At 39.6% G+C, this 23,295-nt stretch overlaps 1 protein-coding gene across 4 annotated transcripts in view; it reads right to left on the reverse strand.

The window, feature by feature from the left end:
• Positions 1–23,295, reverse strand: part of ASIP (agouti signaling protein) — a 161,679-nt gene that overhangs the window by 58,322 nt on the left and 80,062 nt on the right. Inside the window, exons 1-2 of one of the 4 annotated variants that reach the window (XM_047854208.1) lie at positions 15,133–15,270; positions 13,782–13,867 (exon numbers count right to left, since the gene is read on the reverse strand). The exons of 1 other annotated variant lie outside the window; for it this stretch is intronic. The gene's annotated coding sequence lies outside the window, so the exon portion shown is untranslated. Of the gene's footprint in view, positions 1–13,781; positions 13,868–15,132; positions 15,271–23,295 lie in introns of those variants that run through there. 2 more of the 4 variants (XM_047854210.1, XM_047854209.1) reach the window with 2 other exon arrangements.

Consider the following 23,295-nt stretch of genomic DNA (forward strand, 5'->3'; position numbering starts at 1 on the left):
CACCTGGCTTCAGCTCAAGTCATGATTTCATGGTTTGTGAGTTCAAGTCCTGCATTGGGTGAGCCCCACTTCTCTCTCTCTCCCTCTCTCTGTCTCTGTCCCTCACTCATTTGTGCTTTCTCTCTCTCTCTCTCTCAAAAAAAAAAAAAAAAAAAAAAAAAGACCACCTATCGTTCTCAAACTTTTCCAAAAAACTGAAGTGAAAAGAATACTTCCTAACTTGTTCTATGAGGCCAGCATTACCATGATATCAAAACCAGACAAAGACACTACAAGAAAACTACAAACCAATATCCCTTATAAACATTAATATAAAAATCCTCAACATGGTACAAGAAAATCAAATTCAGCAGTGTGTTAAAAGATTATACACCCTGACTAAATGGGATTTATTCCTGAATGCAAGGATGAAAGCAAAAAAGCCACATGATCATCTCAAATGATACAGAAAAAGCATGTGGTAAAATTCAATACCCTTTTATGATTAAAAATAAAACACTAAAAAAACTAAGACTAGAAGAAGTCTACAATACAACTTCATATACAATACAGTTGCATATATAATTTCATACATTTCAATATAATTTCATATTGGCTATAACAAGAGCCATATATGAAAAACCCATAGCAAACATCATACTCAATGGTGAAACACTGAAAGCTATTCCTGTAAAGTCAGAAACAAGGCAAGGATGACCACTCTTGCCATTTCTATTTAAAATATTACTGGAAGCTCTAGCCGGAGCAATTAGGCAGGAAAAAGAAATAAGAGGCATCCAAACTGGAAAGAAAGAAGTAAAATGATATATGTTTGCAGATGATATTATATGTATAACACCCTAATGATTCCACACAAAAATACAAAATCAACACACAAAAATCAGTTGCATTTCTGAATCAACAATAAGCAATCTGAAAAGGAAGTTACAAAATAATTCCATTTACGATAGCATCAAAAAGAATAAAATACTTAGGAGTTAACCAAGGATGTGGAAGACTTATAAAATGAAAACTATAAAACATTTCTGAAAGAAGTTAAAGAAGACATAAATAAATGGAAACATATCCTATGCTCATGGATTGGAAGACCTAATATTGTTAAGAAGTCAATACTACCCAAAGTGGTCTACAGATCCAATGCAATCCCTACCCAAAGCCCAATGATGTTTATGGAAGAAATAGAAAAAAAAAATCTTAAAATTCATGTGGAATATCAAGGGACTCAAATAGCGAAACAATCTTGAAAAAGAAGAACAAAGCTGAAGGACTCACTTTCAGATTGTAAAACTTAATACAGGAGGCTGGGAAGATGGTGGAGTAAGAAGATCCTAAGCTCACCTTGGTCCATGGATGCAAGTAGATAACACTTACATGAGCATAAGTAACCCAGGAAACAACCTGAAGACTGGCAGGACAAACTCCACAAATAAGGTAGAGAAGAGGCTGCACTGAGAAGGTAGGATGGACAGAAACATGGTGGGAAATGAAATGGGCCTCCACCATTGCTGGGGTGGGGTGGGAGGAAGTGGGCTTGGGCATGGAATATGGAGAGAAATACACTATCACACCAGGGAGCATGCACAGCGAAGATGAATCCTCATAACATCTGGCTTTGAAAGTGAGGGGATGAATTTCTTAAGTTCTTTTAATCAGTGGGACACGAAGCCTTGAATTTTAAAAAATCAGCAGACTCAATTCTGGGAGAACCTGAAGGACAATAGAAAGCTGAGTCCCCATCCTTAAAGATACCCATGACAAACAGCACAGAGAATACATTGTAGAAGGAGCAAGTTTGCAAAACACCTGGGGCATATGGGAGGGAGAGTTGTTTACACATTTCATAGGGTGTCCTGAGGGGCAGGCATCACTGAGGGTCTTCTCCAGGAAAAAAGGAGCTGGAAAGCAGTGTCTCCCTCCCCTACCTCTCATTATAAACACACAGACACCTGCAGGAACTAGCTCAGCACTGACACTCACTGCCTAACTTGCTTAAGCAACCATCAATTTAAATATAGACTGCTATATGCAGAAAATGATATATACAAACCTAATGGTAATCACAAATCAAAAATGAGTAATAGATATGTAAAAAATAAAGAGAAAGGAATCCAAGTATTATCACTGAAAAAAAGCCAGCAAACCATGAAAGAGAGCAAGAGAAGAAAGGATCAGAGAAGAATTACAAAAACAACCACAAAGCAAGTACCAAAATGGTAATAAAGAAACACTGTATGTTAAAGAGCTGGAATTAAAATAAAAACTGAAAAATGGCAACAAATACAGATCTACTGTAATTCCTTTGCACATAAATGGACAAAATGCTCCAATCAAAAGACAGGGTGATGGAATGGATAAAAAATAAAAACCCATATAGATTATGCTGCCTACAAGAGACGTATTTCAGACCTAAAGACACATGCAGGTTGAAAGTGAGGGGAGGGTTGCCTTAACCGAGGTTAAGCATCCAACTCGGTTTTGTCTCAGGTCATGATCTTGCAGTTTGTAAGACTGAGCCCCAAGTCAGGTTCTTGCAGACAGTGTGGAGTCTGCTTAGGGTTCTCTCTCTTTCCCTTATTCTCTGCCCTCTGCCCTGCTTGCACAATCTCTCTCTCTCTCAAAATAAATAAACATGAAACAAAAAGAAAGTGAGGGAATAGAGAAAAATTTATAATGCAAATGGATGTCAAAGAACGCCAAGGCAGCAATACTTACGTTGAACAAAACAGACTTTAAAACCAAGACTGTAACAAGAAACAAAGAAGGACACTATTTAGTAATAAAGGGGACAATCCAACAAGAAGATATGACAATTATAAATATTTATGCACCCAACATGAAAGCATGCAAATATATAAAGCAGTTAATACCAAACATAAAAGAACTTATTGATAATAATACAGTAATAGTGGGGACTTTAAGACCCCACTTACATCAATGTACAGATCATCCAAAAAGAAAATCAACAAGGAAACAGTGGCTTTGAATGACATATTGGACCAGATGGATCTAACAATTATATTCAGAACATTCCATCCTAAAACAGCTGAATACACATTGTTTTCAAGTGCACATGAAACATTCTCCAAAACAGATCACATATTAGGTCACAAACCAAGTCTCAAAAAATTCAAAAATATCAAAGTCATGCCATGCATCTTTTCTGACCACAAATGCCATGGAACTAGAAATCAACCACAAGAAAAAATATGGAAAGAGCACAAATACATGGAGGCTAAATAAAATGCTACTAAATAATGAATGGATCAACCAAGAAATCAAAGAGGATATAAAAAAATATATGGAGACAAATGAAAATGAAAACACAGTGGTCCAAAATCTTTGAGATGCAGCAAAAGCTGGGAAAGAGGGAAGCTTATAGCAATACAGGCTTACCTCAAGAAGCAAGAAAAATCTCAAATAAACAACCTAACATTACATCTAAAGGAGCTAGAAAAAGAACAAACAAACCTCCAAACCAGTAGAAGAAAGGAAATAATAAAGATTATAGTAGCAATAGGGGTGCCTGGGTGGTTCAGTCAGTTAAGCGTCTGACTTCGGCTCAGGTCATGATCTCGTGGTCTGTGAGTTTGAGCCCCACGTCGGCTCTGTACGTCGGCCTCTGTGCTGACAGCTCAGAGCCTGGAGCCTGCTTCTGACTGTGTCTTCCTCTCTATCTGCCCCTCCCCCCTCACACTCTGTCTCTGTCTCTCAGAAATGAATAAATGTTAAAAAAAATTTTAAAGATTACAGTAGCAATAAATGAAATAGAAACTAAATGAAACAAACAAACAAACAACAACAACAGAACAAATCAATGAAACCAGGAGTTGGTGCTTGGACAAGATCAACAAACTTGATAAATCTTTAGCCAGACTTAACTTATGTATATATATATATATATATATATGTATATATAGGGGAGTGAGGACTCAAACAAAATCAGAAATGAAAGAGAAAAAATAACAACTGACCCCACAGAAATACAAAGAATTATAAGAGAATATTATGAAAAATCATATCCCAACAAATTGGACACCTAGAGGAAATAGATAAATTCCTACAAACACATAACTTCCCAAAATGGAATCAGGAAGAATAGAAAATTTGAACAGACTGATTACCAGCTATGAAGTTGAATCAGTAATAAAAAAAAAATCCCAACAAACAAAAGTCCAGGACCAGATGGCTTCACAGGTGAATTCTACCAAACATTCAAATAGAAGTAATACCTATTCTTCTCAAACTATTCCAGAAAATACAAGAGGAAAGAAATCTTCCAAATTCATTCTATGAGGCCAGCATTACCCTGACCCCAAAACCAGATAAAGAAAAAGAGAACTACAGGCCAGTATCTCTGATGAACACAGATGCAAAAATCCTCAACAAAATATTAGCAAACCAAATCCAACAATACATTAAAAAAAATCATTCACCATGATCAAGTGGGATTTATTCCAAGGATGCAAGCATGATTCAATATTTGAAAATCAATCAACGTGATACATCACATACAGCATAAAAACCATATGATCATTTCAATAGATGCAGAAAAAGCATCTGACAAAGCACAACATCCATTCATGGTAAAACTCTCAACAAAGTAGGTTTATAGGGAACATACCTCAACATAATAAAGGCCATATATGAAAACCCCACGGCCAACATCATTCTCAATGGTGAAAACCTGAGACCTTTACCTCTAGGGTCAGGAACAAGACAAGGATGTCCACTCTCATGACTTCTATTCAATATAGTACTCGAAGTCCTAGCCATAGCAATCACACAAGAAAGAGGCAACCAAATTGGTAAGGAAGAAGTAAAACTTTCATTATTTGAAGATGACATGATATTATATATGGAAAATCGTTATGACTACACCAAAAAACTACGAGAACTGATAAATGAATTTGGGAAAGTTGTAGGCTACAAAATCAATGTATAGAAATCTGTTGCATTTCTATATACTAATAATAAAGTAGCCAAAAGAAATTAAGAAAACAATCCCATTTACAATGTATCAAAAAGAATAAAATACCTGGGAATAAACTTAACCAAGGAGGTGACAGACTTGTCATCTGAAAACTGTAAAACATTGAGGAAAGAAATTGAAGATGACACAAACAAATGGAAAATATTCCATGCTCATGGATTGAAAAAAAATATGGTAAAACCTTGGGTCTTGAGTAACTTGTTCTGTGAGTGTTCAGCAAGACGAGCAAATATTTCTAATAAATTTTAACTTGATAAATGAGCGATGTCTTGCAATATTAGTATAGGATGCCAAATGTCACGTGATCACAACTGAGCCAATGGTTCTTGAAATTCGGTTTGATATACAAGTACTTTGGATTACAAGCATGTTTCTGAAATGAGTTATGCTCACAAACCAAGGTTTTACTGTATTGTTAAAATGTCTATACTATCCAAAGCAATCTACAGATTTAATGCAATCCCTGTCAAAATACAGCATTTTTTACAGAACTAGAACAAACAATCCTAAAATTTGTATAAAACAACAAGAGTCCCCCAATAGCCAAAGCAATCTTGAAAAAGAAGCAAAACTGGGGGTGCCTAGGTGGCTCAGTCAGGTAAACATCCTACTCTTGATTTTGGCTCAGGTCATGATCTTATGGTTTGTGAGATCGAGCCCCTTGTCAGGCTCTGCGCTGACAATGCAGAGCCTGCTTGGGATTCTCTCTCCCTCCCTTTCTCTCGCCCGTCTCCTGTTCATGTTCGCATGCTCTCTCATTCTCTCTCTCTCTCAAAATAAATAAATAAACTTTAAATTTTTAAAATGTTTATTTATTTTTGAGAAAGAGAGACAGACAGAGTGTGATTGTGGGAAGGGCAGAGAGAGGGGGGAGACACAGAATCCAAAGCAGGCCCCAGGCTCTGAGCTGTCAGCACAGAGCCCAACACAGGACTTGAACCCATGACCACAAGATCATGACCTGAACCAAAGTCGGATGCTTAACCGACTGATCCACCAGAAACCCCAATAAATAAACTTTTAAAAAATAAAAAAAAGAAAGACAAAACTGGAAGTATCATAATTCCAGACTTCAAGTTATATTACAAAGCTGTAGTAATCAAAACGGTATGGCACTGGCACAAAAATAGGCACATTGGTCAATGGAACAGAATAGAAAAATCATAAATAAACCCACAATTATATGGTCAGTTAATTTTTGACAAAGGAGGCAAGAATATGCAATGGGAAAAAGATAATCTATTCAACAAATGGTGTTGGGAAAATTGGACACCTACATGCAAAAGTATGAAAATGGACCACTTTCTTACATCACACACAAAAATAAATTCAAAATGTATTAAGGACCTAAATGTCAGACCTGAAACCATAAAAATCCTAGAAGAGAAGATAGACAGTAACTTCTTGGCATTGGGCATAGCAACATTTTTCTAGTCATGTCTCCCGAGGCAAGGGAAACAAAAGCAAAAATAAACTATTGGGATTACATCAAAATAAAAAGCTTCTGCACAGTGATGAAAATAATCAAGAAAACTAAAAGGCAACCTATGGAATGGGAAAAGATAAATCCAAGTAAAACCTTGGATTGCAAGTTACTTGTTCTGTGAGTATTTCACAAGATGAGTAAATATTTCTGATAAATTTTCACTTGATAAACAAGAGATGTCTTGCAATATGAGTCATCCCTAATGCTGAATGTCACATGATCACAACTGAGCCAATGGTTCTTGAAATTTGCTTTGATATATGAATGCTTTGGATTACAAGCATGTTTCCAGAACAAATTATGCTCACAAACCAAGGTTTTACTGTATTTGCAATGATATAACCAATAAAGGGTTAGTATCCAAAATACATAAAATGTTATAAAACTTAGAACCCCAAAAATTAATAATCCAATTTAAAAATAGGTAGAAGACATGAACAGGTATTTCTCCAAAGTAGACACACAGATGGCCAACAAATACATGAAAAGATGTTCAACATCACTCATCAGCAGGGAAATGCAAACCAAAACTACAATGAAAAAAAAAACTACAATGAGATATCACATCATACCTGTCAGAATGGCTAAAATAAAAAACATAAGAATCAGCATGTGTTGTAGAGAATGTGGAGTAAAAGGAACCCTTGTCCACTTTTGGTGAGAATATGAACTGGAGCAGCCATACTGGAAAACTGTACAGAGGTTCCTTAAAAATTTAAAAATAAAACTACTCTATGATCCAGTAATCACACTACTGGGTATTTACCCAAGAAATATACAAACACTAATCAAAGGGATACATGAATCCCTATGTTTTTTCAGCATTATTTACAATAACCAAATTATGGAAGCACCCCATGTCCATCAATAGATGGATGGATAAAGAAGATGTGGTGTATATATACAATGGAATATAACTCAGCCATAAAAAATAATAAAATCTTGACATTTGCAACAACATGGGAGGACGTGGAATATAATACCAAGCAAAATAAGTCAGTGAGAGGAAGACAAATACATATGACTTCACTCATATGTGGAATTCACTAAACAAACAAAGGAAAAAAAAAAAGAGAGAGAGGAAAAAAAACAATAAACAGACTCTTAAAAAAAAATAAACAGAACAAACTGATGGTTACCAGAGAGAAGGTGGGGGGAGGGGAGAATGGGTGAAACAAGTAATGGCGATTAAAGAGTATACTTATTATGATGGGCACTGTGTAATATACAGAATTATTGGATCACTATAGTATACCTGAAACTAATGTAACACTGTATGTTAACTATAATGGAATTAAAATAAAAAAAAACAACTTAAAAAAAGCTGGACATTAAAATATGCTACTTACCTAACTATAATAAATATAAAATAAGGAATAAACCCAGTGAATGAACTGCCAGACCTCTACACAGAAAACTATGAAACATTATCAAAAAATCTTAATAAGACGTCAGTGAATGGAGGGTTATACCATATTCATGGATAGGAAATTTTAATAAAGATTCCCTTATTAGGGGCTGCTGGGTGACTCAGTTGGTTAGCATCCAACTTCGGCTCAGGTCATGATCTCACAATTTGTGAGTTTGAGCCCTACACTGAGTGAATTCAAGCCCCACCTTGGGTGAGTTCGAGCCCTGCTTTGGGATCTGTGTTGACAATGCAGAGCCTGCATGGGATTCTCTTTCTCTCCCTCTCTCTCTGCCCCTTGCTCACTTGCACCCTCTCTCAAAACAAACACAAAAAGATTCCCATATTAATGTATAGATTTGATACAATCCCCCCAAAAACTCCCAGGAGGGTTTTTGGTTTGGTTTGGTTTGGTTTGGTGGAATTTGAAAAGTTTTTCTAAAATTCATTTGGAAATGCAGAAGTTTAAGACTAGTTAAGACAGTCTTGGGGAATACCAGTAAAGAAATTATTCTATCATGTATAATAATTGTAACAGTATGGAATTGGCAGAAAGACATACTAATAGACAAATAGAAAAGAATGGACATTCCAGAGTCAGATCCACATGCAAACAATTGGTTAATTATAAAAGTGAGAAATTAACAGCCTTTTCAGGACATGATGCTAGGTCAACTGAATATCTATACAGAGGGGGAAAAAAAAGGTAATTTGACATCATGCCATACCCCAAAATCAATTCCAGGTGGACAACATAGACTACTTTGCCACTAGCCGCAATTAATTAATTCAATTAACAGTGAATAAAATTTAAAATTCAGGGCATCAGACATACTAGCCACATTTCAAGTGCTCTGGAGCCACATGTGGCTAGTAGCTACCATACTGGACAGCACATCTAGAGAACAGTTCCATCACTGCAGAATGTTCTATTGGACAGAACTGTTCTAGAAGAAATCATAGAAGAATATCTTCATGAATTTATGTAAGAAAAATGTTTTAAACAGAATCAAAAAAAAAAAAAAAAGATGTTAACTGGGTGCCCGGTGGCTCAGGCAGTTAAGCATCAGACTCTTAATTTCTGCTCAGGTCACGATCTCACAGTTTGTGAGTTGGAGCCCCACTTTGGGCTCTGCGCTGGCAGCACAGAGTCTGCTTGGGATTCTCTCTCTCTGTCTCTCCCTCTCTGTCTCTCCCTCTCCCTTTCTTTCTCTGCTCTTTCTCTCTCTCTCTCAAAATAAATAAATAAACATTAAAAATTTATAATTTCTTTTTTTTAAGGTTTATTTATTTTTGAGAGACAGAGTGTGGGTGGGGGAGGGGCAGAGAGAAAGGGAGACACAGAATCCAAAGCAGGCTCCAGGCTCCAAACTGTCAGCACAGAGCCTGATATGGGGTTTGAACCCACAAATCATGATCATGACCTGAGCTGAAGTCAGATGCTTAACTGACTGAGCCACCCAGGCACCCCAGACATCAGACATTTTAAAAAATAAAAGGTATTAACTATAAAGGAAAAGAAAACTATAAAACTATGAAAAACTGGACCTCATTAAAATTAGGAACTCCTTTTCAACAAGTAACACTATAAAGAGAGTAAAAATACAAGATGCAGAATGGAATAAGAGCCAGGACTAGCGTGAGGCAAGTGAAGTACTTGGTGTGGACACAAATTTTTAAGGAGGTGCCAAAAATTCAGTAATCAAGACAAGCAAGATATTAATGTAATATTTTTACAAATAAAAATTAATGCCAAAAAACCCCCATGATGACCAAAATATCAAAATTTTAAATAAAGATAGGATCAGTATTTCCATTGTTTGCTTCTTTTAAAATGTTTATTCATTTTTGAGAGACAGAGAGAGACAGACTGTGAGTGGGAGAGAGGCAGAAAAAGAGGGAGACACAGAATTCAAAGCAGGCCCCAGGCTCTGAGCTGTCAGCACAGAGCCTGACATGGGGCTTGAACCCACAAACCATGAGTTCATGACTTGAGCTGAAGTCAGGCACTTAACTGACTGAGCCACCCAGGCACCTCTCTGTTGTTTTGCCTCAAGCTCCAATGTGACTTGAGAGCATTATGGGAAATGATATTTGCAACACGTACACAAGTATCTAATATTTAAAGAATTCTTATAGACCAATACAGATGTCAGACAATCCAACAGAAGAACAGGCTCAAGACTTGAATATTTCACAAACAAGATATCCAAATGGCCAATGAATATGTTAAAAGATGTTCAACTTTTTTATTCATCAAGAAAATTAAAATTACAAACAAAAGCATTCCACAAAATATCCACCAAAATGGCTAAATGTAAAAGAGACAATAGCAAGTGCTGGTGAGGATGTAGAAAAAACAGAAGTCTCAGACATGGCTGGTGGGAGTGTAAAATGATTTTGGTCTTGGGAAAATGACTTTGAAAAACTGGCAGTATCTGTTAATATAGAACTTACACATGTCCTATGACCCAGCAATTCCACTTCTAGATAACTCAACAGAAATATATTCATATATTCATCAAAAAACTATTCAAGAATGTTTTCAGTAGAACTGTTCATAATGGCCCTCAACTGGAAACCTAAACATCCATTAATAAGGGAATGGATAAACACATTGTGGCATACTAATTCATGAAATACCATACAAAGAGAATAAGCAAAATATTACTACATAAAATAAACAAATCTTATAAACCCAGTATTAAGCAAAAGAAGTCACACATTTAAAAAGTACATACACACATATATATATAAAGCCCCCCAAACAAGCAAAACTTAATCATGGTGTTAGAAGTCAAATTAGTGGTTACCCTTGGAAAGAAAGGGACTTAAAAGGCCTGAGGGTGTTCTGGGTGCTGATAATGTACTATTTCTTTCTTTTTTTTTTTTTTTTAATGTTTATTTATTTTTGAGAGAGACAGAGACAGAGACAGAGTGCGAGCCGGGGAGGAGCAGAGATAGAGGGAGACACAGAATCCAAGGCAGGCTCCAGGCTCTGAGATGTCAGTATAGAGCTTGATGTGGGGCTCGAATCTACAAACTGTGAGATTGTGACCTGAGCCAAAGTCAGATGCTTAACTGACTAAGCCACCCAGGTGCCACTGATAATGTCCTATTTCTACATCTAGGTTCTGGTTTCCTGGGTGTGTTCACATGGTGAAGACTTTTTTGCTCAACAAAAACAGAAAAACTTTCAATGAAAACTTTATTTAAAAGAAAATAAAAATATTTCCAGACTATTCAGGAGCTCAGAGAAGGAGATGAGGATTTTAAAAAGCAAGCAATGAAGTGATAAAGTCAGTTACCACAATGTACTCTCTCTCTCTCTCTCTCTCTCTCTGACCTGGTTCTCTCTACCCCAGCTAAGGCAGATAGTTTTGGTTGTCATCTTATCCACAAGCATCCTTGCAAGTAGGGGAGGCTAGTCTTCGCTTTCCCATTGGATGCACAGGATGGCAGCCCTGAGCAGCTCAATGACTAGATTAAAGCCTCACAGGCAGTTAAGGTAGATGCAGTACCAGAAACTGGTCCCTTCATTTCTGCTCCTGAGCTTTGTGAAAGAGGACCCCTGTGAGCCAGGCCACCTGACCACTCTGAGGCTAGGCTCCAAGCCATGAATGCCTTCACTAGGGTCTAGTGAGTTTTTCTGTGTCCCTAATTTAAAGTGATGGCGAGGATGGAGATGGCCTCTTAATTTATTTCACAGTTGAACCCACTTAAAGCAGATGGCCAGTCAACACTGCATACACTTCCCTGGAAGCAAATGTCAGGTGGTGCAACTATAGGACATAAGGAGTCAATTTCAAATAACTGCTTTTCTCCCTTCTAAAAGCCCAATTACTGACAACTGAATGAGGCCCCCATGGCACTTGAGAGCAGAATAAACCAAGGGAAGATTAAAACATGTAACGCCTGGGATTCCGTCTGCAACAACTATTTCTAAACAAATGAATAGAGTCACACTTCTCATCCTTTCTTCTCTTAAACAAGATTCAAATTGTGGTTTAGAATGTTTTGAATTTAGTACTTTCGCTTCAAGCTGATTCTTTTTAAAAACACCTGAATATAAAGAAAGAATCTGTAAGCACGGGTTTGGAGAACAGATGGAGACGAAACTGGTGGCTGCCTAGCAGGCAATTTATGGCTGAACCCTGCCTTGTGGGGGCCATTAGAGGGGCTTATGGAACTCTCCACCCTCTGCCACATTCCCACTTTTCTTCTTTTTCCTCAAGATAGCTGCCCTATGAGCAACACACAGACCTCTAGGGGCTAGAGGGATTATTTTGGCCCCCAGACCCAGCTACGCAGGTATTTAAATAGGATATACTATAGCTTTACAGTTCTTTCCAATTTTCTCCCCAAAGTCTCAATAAATCTTCCCTATCCAACTGAAGTCTGCTTTCTCTCAAATCAAAATCTACTTCTTTGTATATATTTTCCTCTCTGAATTATATTCTTTCTTATTTCAATCAAAGATGAGACCCTGGGCTCTCCCTATCCCTCACCCCCTATCTGATTTTTTAGTTCCTATTTTCTATTTCTCTTTTATAAGAACCCCTCTCTCTTTTTGACTAGTGTCCTGGCTCTGGTTCTTTACGTCTTTTGCCCAACTCTGAATACTTGGCTTCTTTGCTTCCCTCTCCCGGACTCTAACGGCATCTTTGTTAGAATGCTTACCCATCCATATGCAGAAGTGCTTGGAAGAGACAAACATGCATGGTGTAACCAAGAGATGGGGCAAATTTTAGGTTATTTTAACTTTTGAGATTCCTCCAGAGTTTCTTGAAGAACCAAAAACAGCCCTTCTCCCAGAAAGACTGCATTCTAACTCAGAGCCAGTTACACAAAATGGGGGTTATTGCACTCGACAGCAAAACAGCCAATTAAAAGTAATTGTCTCAATCTGGGTTATACATTTCCTTATATCCTTGAATTTTCAGAGCCCCAAGGTAATAGAATCCCGAATGTAGTTTCCTAGACCACAGGTCTGCCTTTCAAAGCCTCAACCTGACAGATACTGAAACCAAATACTTCAACCTACGATTTACTTCTTTTGGGGTAAGGGTCGATCTCCTTTCTACATCTGTCTGACAGGATGTTTGAGTGACCAAATCAAAAGGCTATAATGGGCCCCCATTCCTGATAATTACCTTTGCATGGGGCCTTCCTGCCGACGATTGTGCCCAAAGTGAAGCCATCAGTGTTTAGTGTCCCGATCCTTAATCAGATCCCTGTGGTTTAAGCAGAGAAGATGCAGACACTCTCCTTACCTTCAACGTGAGTCAGTGTCTTTTCCTTTATTTTCAGAGCAGTTTGACCAAAGGAACTATCGCATTCTCAGGGCACAGCCTGGTTAGGAGATTTGTAACTTCATGCTTCCAGGGTTCCATTTCTCCCTGGATTTGCTCTTCACATTGTCTGTGTTGTCGGCTCATTGCAACATGGCCGCTCCCTCCATGAAGGTTCTTCTTTCCCACATGTATCTCAACAGAGCTCTGAGTTCTGGCACGGTGAAGGGTAGAGACCTAAAGCCCTCTCTTCTCTGGTGCCATCTCACCTATCTGCCTACAAGGCATGGGCAGTGGCCAGCTGCTTTTACAATAATTTAGGTGCTTAAATATTTAGAAAAATTATGCACCCAAATAAGAAACTGATTCCAAAACTCCAATTAGTGGAACATGCCAGGCAAAAATCACCTAGGCACCAAGGCTTGGGGGAAATTTTTACTATAGAAGAAATGAACAAACAAAAACCAGAAGGTATAAAAGAAGAAGGAAGGAGGAGGAAAAGAGAAGAAATTGAGTCCATAGATATACTAAGTATAGATATCGTACTGTACCAAAACACCCGCTGAGAAAGAGAAAGAGATTTCTTCTTCCCACACTGGGGCTCACCTCTCACTATACAGGCCCCTGTCCCAGGAATCGTCAGTAGCAGTTCTGTGGTCAATAACAGATAATTCCAGATCAAAAGAAGGGTTCTGAAATCAAGACGTTGTTTATAGATCAATGATTCTCCAAGTGAATCCGGGGATCTCTTGTGGGTCTGCAAGATTCTTCCAATAGTTTTGTGGGCTGGGTCAAAATGCAAGACACAGAAGTGTGTTGGGTGTTTTTTTCCCCCCTTTGAAACATACTTTCCACTGCGGATTTCAATCAAAACTTAAAAGAACCAAAACAAGCATGTTTAAAGGAATATAAAGGAATATAAATAATTGACAGGAATTCAGCAAAAACACCTCAAAAATGTTTTGTTTGCTGGCTTGTTTATTTAATCCATTAAACAGGTAAGATTCTTTTGTTCTGTTCAAGTAGTGTAAGGACTAAAACTCTCAAGACTCACCAGTCCAGATGAAAAGGTGAACCTTACAAAGCATACCTTTTTGAGAGGAGGAAAGGCAGGTCCTTTCTTCCCTGAGTTTCTCATTTCCCAGTGTCATTTACTTCCTGGTCCTCTCTCTCAGCACTGCTTTCTAGTTTAATGTCCACATCTCTGAAGTCAGAAGCAGCCACTGCCAAGAAGAACCCTTCTCTGCTGCCACAGCTGTCTTTACTCAGGTTTCTTTTCCAGGGAGCAGGAGCTCAGGTGTGGGGTGAAGGGGATGTCAATTGAGGCTGCAGCTTGGGAAGATCTGTTTTTCCTCATCCTAGCCCCACAGCAAAAGTTAACCCCAGTAGAGCCTGGACTGCTGGAGAGGACTTTTTGAGTTATTTAATAACCCGATTATTAGCCATAAAGCATGACAAAGCTTCCAGGCCATGAGATAAAATATAATACTTACAGCTAGGTCTGCCTTCCCCTAACAGAGCAGTGTCCATATTCAGCTATTTGTTGGACCAGTTTGTACAGCCATAATTTCTTAGAAGGATTTTAAACAGACAGGCTGCCTACACCATAGGTAAAATAGTGTGGAAGCTCTAAATTGCAATGCACTTGGAGACCTCTAATTGGATTTTGCTGAAGTATGTGCAATATCATTTACCTATCTGTATAATTCTTTCATGTGTACACAGTGCTCTCTGATAGTTCAGATGCCACCCTGAATTACCCAGATTCTGTTAGCCCTCTTGATCCTTTGGTGCAGACCCACCCAAGAATAAAGGAAATGATGTTCTTCCCACCTTGTTTGATAAGGTGAAAACAACTTGTTCACTCTTTCAGTGTGATTGGGGGAGGGAAAGAAAAGAAAAGAAAGAAAGAAAGAAAAAAGCCAATCCCAACATCTGGATGGAATTTATTACATACCTCTCTGGGACCCCCTGGTTCTTGAATGTTTCAGCTAATGATTCTTTCTTCCAAAGTCTGCAGTGGCTCAATGACTCAGCCTGCCAGGGAATGATACTTTGCTGCCAGTTACTGCAAGTTGGCTTAAATAGGTTGTCAAGATGCTGTAGCTGTGACCAAATCCCTGGCAGGAGGAGGTGGGGCAGCATATGCCACGTGAGCATGCTTACATGTTTCTGTGTGGATACCCAGTGGGAGGAGTATTTGCCACTTCTGGAGAAATTGGAGGTTCTCTACTAATTGCTTGGTGTCCCATCCCTAGAATATGACTCATGCAGTCAAGTCCACAAACATGTTCATGTCTTGAGGAGAAGATCTATGTTTGATTACATTTATGGCTAATGTTTCTGTATCTCTAGGGTAAAGGGAAAGAATGCCAGCTCTGCCACTTACAAGCCTTAGGATTTTAAGCTAATTTATCTGGTTTCTCTGAGCTTCAGCTTCTTTATCAGTAATGTGGGTAAATAATATCCTCAATGGAGATACAGGGGAATGAATTGAGATAATGGTATGTAACTTGATTGTGGGTTTCCATGCACAGGAACAGCATATGAACCTGGGGTGGCACATTCTGGCAAAGGAGAACACTGCCTTGAAAAAGGAAGACCCCATAATTATAATGGGAGCCCAGGGAAGGGGTCCAATGATTGCCAAGTACCGCTGTCTTAATGCAACTTTTTTGAGAATATTTGCTCTTAAGGCAGAATGGAAAAGGCACTGAACTGGAAGTTAGGAAATCAACGTTCTAGTCCTGACTCTGGTAACAACAGAGCTAGATAAATTTGGGCAAGTCATTAAATCTCTTTGTGTCTGTTTCCTCATGTATATAACTGTGATATTCAACTTTCCCTTTCCAAAGCATAGTATTATTGTGAAGTTTAAATATGATGGGGTCTGGGGCGCCTGGGTGGCGCAGTCGGTTAAGCGTCCGACTTCAGCCAGGTCACGATCTCGCGGTCTGTGAGTTCGAGCCCCGCGTCAGGTTCTGGGCTGATGGCTCGGAGCCTGGAGCCTGTTTCCGATTCTGTGTCTCCCTCTCTCTCTGCCCCTCCCCCGTTCATGCTCTGTCTCGCTCTGTCCCAAAAATATAAATAAATAAATAAATAAATAAATAAATAAATAAATATGATGGGGTCTATACAAGAAAATATTAAACATATAAAAATAAAAATATAACTTATTTGGGTCAAAACTTCAAAAGAATGCTGCCAACCCAGTAGTGGCTAATACACTCTAGTGAGCTTGTCTGAAACTTAATTTAATACTGTTTTTGTGGCTGACCAGAATATGACTGGCAATGCCTCACTGAACTCACCCAAATAGCCAGTCCCTTGGGTTCTGTGTGTAGTCCTTGAAGGGCAATGAGAAATAATATCAGAAGATGAGCAAAGCCTTGGCTCCAGCTTTTCTAAATCTTCTGTAAGTACATGTTTGAAGTTTCTAGGCCCATGTATTTGACAGCTAGTATTTTTTTTAATGTTGATTTATTTTTGAGAGAGAGAGAGCTGAGGAGGGACAGAGACAGGGGTGAGAACAGAGGATCCCAAGTGGGCTCCATGCTGACCACAGAGAGCCCAATGTGGGGCTTGAACTCATGAGCCCTAAGATCACGACCTGAGCTGAAGCTGGACTTAACTGACTAAGCCACCCAGGTGCCCCTAATGGCTAGTATCAAGGGGCATGTTTGGAGCCCAAGGGCTCCAGAAGCTTGCTGTCTGCTCCTTAACATATAGGGGAGCAAGTCAGGGAGTTTGGCAGGCAGGGAAGGGGTCAACCTTATAACTTTGGGAAGCTTAAGACAAAGTCCTACCCTCAAATCACTCATCACCCAGAACCTTGTAAACACTCACTTTCAACAGAAGCCCAGAAGGAGAACCATCCTGTTTATCAGATTTTTTTCCTTTCCCATCCAAGAAAATAGTTGTAGAAGAAAGTTAGGAAAACCCAATGTTTCTTTTATTTATTTTGCTTCTGCTTTTTCTTCCATGACCCAGCAAGTTGCAGATCTGCCCTGGGTGAAGAGATTATGAGAGAGGCTTATGAGGCAGGCTATCAACTCTAAGGCACTAGGGTCTACCCCTTTCCTATATCAATGGGCTACCTGGAATGTTCCTCCCATTTATGGGTCAGCCTGGGCCCTAAAACAAAGGCATCTCCATCAAACTCTTCTGCATTCACATGGGGACATGTGAACATGTGAACATAGAACTTTTCACACAAATGGGCATGCTTTTTTCATGGAGCCACTGAAGCCATGGGTTGGGTTGGGGAACAGGGAGATAGTAGGCGGACAGTGGGAATTGGATTCAACCTTTCCTCAGGTGCCTAGGTCTTGGTCTGCAAAGGAAAAGACACTGCTGGCTACCCCAGTTTCAGACATGCAGCACCTTCTCCCCAGTTGGTCCATAAACAATCCCTGCTCATAAATCAGTAAGGACAGGAACCCACTGGACTAACACAAGCCCTCACATTTAACGTCCCAAGCAGATCCAAATCCAGTCTTGCCACACTGGGTCCATGTAGTCTATCCTTTTTGAAGGGGTTATTAGCATGGCTTTCTTTGAATGCTTATGGATTCTCCCTCAGGAGCACCTTGGAAAAATCTAAGACCCCCTCTTAAAGAATATGAATCTGTTTAGATACATGGTAAGCAAGCAGATAAGGGCTGCTTTTTAAAAATATTTTTAAGATGTGGGATATGTCAGTTAATTAGAGACAAGAACAAACAGGGACAGTTTCCATTTTGGGGGCATCTGGTCAGGAGGCTTTTAGGGAATCCTGATGTTCCAGGGAGTAGTAATCCCATTCTTCCAGCCTTTATTGTTTGAACTTCTACCAGTCTGGACATGAGGAGAGTCTGAATGGGCCAGGAGTTCAAGGACAGGAGGCCCCTTAGGCAGGAGGGCTATACTTGTGAGTACAGATCTGCCAGGATTAGGGTAGGCACCCTCCCCCCTTACCCCAAAAAGCTTGTCCCCTGGCTGGCCCTCCTTCCTCTAGTTTTCCAGGCCCTGTGATCTTTACTGCAAAGCAAACCATATGGTTTTGATTCTGGCTCCTGGCTTACTGAGAGCATTTCATGTCTCCGGTGGCAGGAAGCACTCTGGCCTCTTTAAGCAACTGCTCTGGCATCTAAAAGAGGATGCCAGCTCTTTTGGATATTCTCTCCCAGCTGGGCATAACAGCCCAATGGTAACATGCAGTGTGGAGGGGGGGTACATTCCTAAATTCAAAGAGGTGGACTGCAGGTTCAGGCACCTGTGGGTGTCTGTCCAAAGAACTGACATTTCCCCCTCCATGCTACCCCCAGATTTCCGCCTCATTCTATCTCTGGTGAGATAATCCTCCCCAGAGATAAGAGCGCAGGACCTAGTCCTTCTGGAAGAGATGGGGAAGGGAAGTAGTGTCTGACCGAAGGGATCACACAAAATTCTAATCCCATAGATTGATGCTTCAGTCACCAAGATAGCTATAGTCAAATTAACGTCAGATGAGCTTCAATGGGATTTGCTAGAAGAAAATTCTGTGATTTGATCAGTAAGGAAGGTGAAGGTTAGAGGAAGTCAATCACTTTTCAGAAGGGATCAAAGATGCTCTTATGTGAAAGGGATGAAGGGATGGTGACAGGCTAAGGAAAACCTGTAAGTAATATTTTGTGTTTTTCTATCATGCTTTATAATTTCCAGTCATCTGGTCTTGTCTTGGCCTGCGCATTTGCTGACCTTTCCACTTGGAATGTTTTTTGTTTTTGTGTTTGTTTGTTTGTTTTTAGCAGATCCCCATGTAATTATCTCCTTCTTGTCCTTAGATTTCAATGTCTCCTCCTCAGAGAGGGCTTATCTGACCAACCTCTCTCATGTGATCCCCATTCCACTCCCTGTTATATCACTTTATTTCCTTCCTAGGACTCATCATTATTTGATATTACAGGCAGACCCTATTTTATTGTTCTTTGTGCTTCACTTTATTGTGCTTTGTGGATATTGTATTTTTTACACATTGCAAGTTTGTAGCAACCCTGCATTGAACAAGTCTATTGGCACCATTTTTCCAACAGCATTTGCTCATTTCATGTCTCTATGTCACATTTTGGTAATTTTTGCAATATTTCAAGATTTTTCATTATTGTTATATTTGTTATGGTGATCTGTGATCAGTGATCTTTGCTGTTGTAATCATTTTGAGGTGCCACCAACCATGCTTATATATAAGATGGCAAACTTAATTGATAAATGTGTGTGCACTGACTGTTCCACCAGCAGGCTGTTCCCTCATCTCTTTCCCTCCTCTTTCCTTCATGCCTCCCTAATCTCTGAGACACAACAATATTGAAATTAAGCCAACTAATAACCCTACAGTGGCCTCTAAGTGTTCAAGTGAAAGGAAGAATCACATGTCTCTCACTTTAAATCAAAAGCTAGAAATGATTAAGCTTATTGAAGAGGGCATGTCAAAAGCTGAAATAGGCTGAAAGCTAGGCCTCTTGCACTGGTTAGCAAAGTGGGGCACCTGGGTGGTTCAGTTGGTTGAGGATCCAACTCTTGATTTCGGCTCAGGTCATGATCCCAGGGTCATGGGATCAAGCAAGCCCCATGTCAGGCTGCACACTGAGTGTGAAGCCTGCTTAAGATTCTCTCTCTCTCTCTCTCTCTCTCTCTCTCTCTTTCTCTCTCTCTCTCCCTCCTTCTGCCCCTCTTCCCCACTTTCTCTCTCTCTCTAAAATTAAAAGAACATTTTTTTTAATATTACATAAACTTAGTTGATAAAGCAGTGGCAGGGTTTGAGAGGATTGACTCCAATTTTGAAAGAAGCTCTACTGTGGGTAAAGTGCTATCAAACAGCATTGCATGCTACAGAGAAATTATTTGTGAAAGAAGAATCAATTATGGCAAACTTCACTGTTGTCTTATTTTAAGAAATTGCTACAACCACCCCAACCTTCAGCAACCACCACCCTGATCGGTCAGCAACCATCGACATCAAGGCAAGACCCTCCACCAGCAAAAAGATCAAGACTAGCTGAAAGCTCAGATGATGGCTAGCATCCTTTTAGCAACAAAATGTTTATTTTATTTATTTTATTTTGAGAGAGAGAGTGAGGGGGATAGTGTGCCCGTGTGCATGGGCGTGTGAGCAGGAGAGGAGCAGAGAGCAAAAGGGAGAGAGAATAGCAAGCAGGCTCTGTCCTGTCAGCACAGAGCCCAAAGTGGAGCTTGATCCCCTGAACTGTGAGATCATGACCTGAGCTGAAATCAAGAGTTGGACACTTAACCAACAGAGCCACTCATGAGACCAGACAAAATATTTTTTAATAATGTATGTCCATGTAGAATTACTTTATTTTATTTTAATGTTTTATTTATTTTTGAGATTATTTTTAATAATGTTTTATTTATCTTTATTATTTACTTATATATTAGTTATTTATTATTATTTCTTTGAATTATTTTAATGTTTTATTTATGTTTGAGATTATTTTTATAATAATGTTTTATTTATTATTTGTGCTGCTGTCAGCACAGAGCCCAATGTAGGGCTCAAACTCACAAACTGCAAGTTCATGATCTAAGCCGAAGTTGGATGCTCAACTGACTGAGCCACCCAGGCACCCTGTACGTGTTTTTTTAGACATAATACACACTTAATAGACTGCAATGAAGAGTCTTTTATATGCACTGGAAAACCAAAAAATTCATTTGACTTGCTTTGAGATATTCATTTATTGTGGTGGTCTGGAACTGACTCTGCAATATCCCCAAGGTATACCTGTATCTTGTTTGTTTACTTGTTTCAGCCTAAGTTATACAACCATAATGCGAACTCCATGAAAATATCCCCTCCATCTTGTTCACTGATGTATCTTCAGTGCCTAGAATAGTGCCTGCGGAGCAGAAGGTGTTTAATAAATATGTGCTGAACAATGGAATACATGAGTGGAGTGTTGAGACTAGGAGAGCTAGCCAAGGAAAAGCTAGGTAAAATTGGAATGGTATGCATAGGCCAGAAAGAACAGAAATGATCATGAGAGGAAACTGGGACCAGTAACCAATCTTCTGAGAAGGGGAAATAGAAAGTGAAAATAAAAGAACAACCACATTTTGTCTGATGCCTTCCAGCTTTCATCATAGTCAACAAACCTTTGTTAAGTATTTCCTATGTGCCCAGCATTATGCTAAGAGCTGCGGGTACAAAGATGAATGAAATCATAGGTTGAAGAAGAAGAGGAGAGGAAGTAAAATCAGGAGTTGCTCTTCCTTGAGTTCTCAAGCCATTCACTGAGTTCACCATCTGATAAGGAGACACATAAGAAACAACTACATGAAAATGGGTCTTTCAGAAGTGTTATGAAATTCATTAAGGGGAACATGTCAGGGGAAACTATAGAGGAGATGACATTTGATTTGGGTCTTCAAAGTAAGTAAAGAATTCATCAGACAGAGAGGAAGAAAAAGGGTATTCCAGGCAAGGAAACAGCACAAGCAAAGACATGGAGGCATGAAAGTACTTGTTATACTTGGAAAACAGCAGGCAGACCAAATTGTTTCCTGAGATGAGAGCAGAGTGTACATGGGGAAATGGCCAGAGATGAGGCTAGAAATATGGATGAAATGAAGTGGTGAAGGGCTGGTCTTATTATGGGCCATGCTGAAGGATGTGGATTTAGTCATACCAAAACAACCAAGATTCTATAGTGATCTTTCTATGAACCCTAATGAATGGAGTTATGTTAGCAAATTCTCTCCATCTATGACAAAAATCAATCAAAGGACTCTTGGCTTGATGCCCAGAGATCTCAATGCACCTCACAAGTATAGCTTTAATACAGTCCAGCTGAGGGCCTGGGAGAAGTGGTAGGCCAGGATACTGGATACTGGGCCCCCAACTCTCACCCAAGGTTAGGGTGAGATGATTGTGTCCCATCAACTGTCTCACACATAGTGGGTCACTCCCCACTTCCCTTGAACTACAAGGGCTCCACATAGCTCAGGCAGGGACAAACTAGGGTGAGATAAGCAAGACATGCATCAAGACTGTAAAATTCAGGAGCGCCTGGGTGGCTTTGTTGGTTGAGCATCACCTTTGCCTCAGCTCATGATCTCACAGTTTGTGAGTTCAGGCCCTGTGTCAGGCTTTGCGCTGACAGCTCAGAGACTGGAGTCTGCTTTGGATTCTATGTCTTCCTCTCTCTCTGCCCCTCCCCCACTCACACTGTCTTTCTCTCTCTCTTTCTCAAAAATGGATAAACATTAAAAAAAAAAAAAAGTTTAGAGGCACCTAGGTGGCTCAGTCAGTTAAGCGTCTGACTTCAGCTCAGGTTATGATCTCACAGTTCGTGAGTTACAGCTCCACCTCAGCTCAGAGCCTGGAGCCTGCTTCAGATTCTATGTCTCCCTCTGTCTCTACCCCTCCCCTGCTCATACTCTGTCTCTGTCTCTCTCTTCAAAGTCCTTCCTCAGACCAGGAAATGAGATGGCCAGCAGACCAGCTCCTGGGAACTGGAACCTGGATGTACCAGCAACGCCCTCCCCGGTTAATCCAGAACCTAGCAGAAGATGGCAGAGCCTGTTTGCAGCTTACTTCCAATCTGAAGCAGTCTGAGGCTGGAACAAGATAATATGGATCTCCACCTACAGTTTGGCCTACTGCCTCTTCCTGGAGAGGCCCCACACTCTGGAATAAGGTATGAGATAGGCTCTTCTTCAGTGTTTGATGGGCTACACTGCTTGATGAATTATGGTCTTATTTTCTGTGGTGTCAGCTATTTTTGTTCTTTGTGAAAGAACGAATTTTTCCTACCTTTATCTATACTCCCCATCCCAAAAGAATGACCAGGTCCTTTTGTTCTGAAGACCAGGTCTTCTCTCATCTCAAGAAACAAACAAACAAACAAACAAACAAACAAACAAACAAACAAACTTCAATAGGTTTTTGTTTTTGAAATCAGTCCAGAGTCTCAGAGGTGACAAAAGGTTTTTTTTTTTTTTTCCTTTCTGAGAGTAAGAAGTGCTTTTAGGATTAGAGGAGGGTGGAGGAGAATTTCCTGAGTCTGGCTCTGGAGCTGATGGTGCTAAAGGGCACTGCAGTCTCCTTGTGCAGCCAGGTCCTGCTCCTACTCTCCCACAG

Source organism: Prionailurus viverrinus, chromosome A3 (assembly GCF_022837055.1).
Source record: "Prionailurus viverrinus isolate Anna chromosome A3, UM_Priviv_1.0, whole genome shotgun sequence".
Lineage (NCBI taxonomy): Eukaryota > Metazoa > Chordata > Mammalia > Carnivora > Felidae > Prionailurus > Prionailurus viverrinus.